The sequence below is a fragment of the Budorcas taxicolor genome, chromosome 10 (genome assembly GCF_023091745.1).
Source record: "Budorcas taxicolor isolate Tak-1 chromosome 10, Takin1.1, whole genome shotgun sequence".
Taxonomy (NCBI): Eukaryota; Metazoa; Chordata; class Mammalia; order Artiodactyla; family Bovidae; genus Budorcas; species Budorcas taxicolor.
The window spans coordinates 58,863,482-58,864,894 of record NC_068919.1 but is presented as its reverse complement, the minus strand read 5'-3'; the positions used below and the strand labels follow the sequence as shown (position 1 = coordinate 58,864,894).

Below are 1,413 nucleotides of genomic sequence, written 5' to 3'. Positions count from 1 at the left end.
TGCATGCATGGCTGATTCATGTTGATGGATGGCAAAAACCACAATATTGTAAGGTAATTATCCTCCAATTAAAATAAATTAATATTTTAAAAAGCAATCAGCTTAAATGTATAACCCTTCAATTGATTCTTCAAAATAAAACCATGGTGTTGTATGCTGCTTCTTAGGTACAGTAGTTTCTTTTAACAAAAAAAGTGCACATAGCAGTATAATGTCTGAGATATTAATTTTGGTAACTTTATGTCACTCTGTTTCTGATATGTAAAATGAGCTTTCTTCTCAGCGCCTTACCTGGAAAGTGTATTTCATGACTTAAATTATTTATTTATTTATTTATTTTAATTGGAGGTTTATTACTTTATAATATTATGATGGTTTCTGCCATACATTAATATGAATTGGCCATGGTAAAATATGGAGTGCTTCACGAATTTGTGTGTCATCCTTGTGCAGGGGCCACGCTAATCTTTGTTTCATTCCAGTGTTAGTATGTGTGCTGCCAAAGTGAGTACTGAATGTTGTTTTAAGCCAGCTTTTTTGCTCCTCTTTTACCTTCATCAAGAGGCTCTTTAGTTCCTCTTCACTTTTTGCCGTTAAAGTGGTATTATCTGCATATCAGAGGCTGTTGATATTTTTCCAGACAGTCTTGATTCCAGCTTGTGGTTCGTCCAGCCTGGCATTTTGCATGATGTACTCTGAATATAAATTGAACTAACGGTGAGAATATATAGCCTAGTCTTGCGCATGTGCTGTACATGCTAAGTCGCCTCAGGCACGGCTAACTCTATGTGACTCTGTAGACTGTAGCCTGCCAGACTCCTCTGTCCATGGCATTCTCCAGGCAGTACTGGAGTGGATTGCCATGGCCTCCTCCAAGGAATCGTCTTACTACTCTCCTAATTTGCACCAGTCAGTTGTTCCATATAAAACTCTAACTGTTGCTTCTTGACCAGTATACAAGTTTCTCAAGAGACAGGTAAGGTGGTCTGGTATTCCCATCTCTTTCAGAATTTTCCACAGGGTGAAAATTTGTTGTGATCCACACAGTCAAAGGCTTTAACTTAGTCAATTAAGCAGAAGTAGATGTTTTTCTGGAATTTCCTTGCTTTCTCTGTGGTTCAGCGGATGTTGGCAATTTGGTTTCTCTGCCTTTTCTAAATCCAGCTTGTACACCTGCAATTTCTTGGTTCATGTACTACTGAAACCTGGCTTGAAGGATTTTGAGCATAATCTTACTAGTATGTGAAAGGAGCTCAACTGTACAGTAGTTTGAACATTCTTTGACATTGCCCTTCTTTGGAATTGGAAAGAAAACTGCCTTTTTCCAGTTCTGTGGCTACTGCTGAGTTTTCCAAATTTGCTGACATACTGAATGCAGCACTTTAACAGCATCATCTTTTAGGATTTAAAATA

General features: G+C 37.8%; 1 non-coding gene across 1 annotated transcript; it reads right to left on the bottom strand.

The window, feature by feature from the left end:
• Nucleotides 1-408: 408 nt before the first annotated feature.
• On the bottom strand, nucleotides 409-512 carry LOC128054871 (U6 spliceosomal RNA). The gene has a single exon (XR_008200023.1). It is a non-coding gene; the product is annotated as a U6 spliceosomal RNA (small nuclear RNA).
• Nucleotides 513-1,413: the final 901 nt, after the last annotated feature.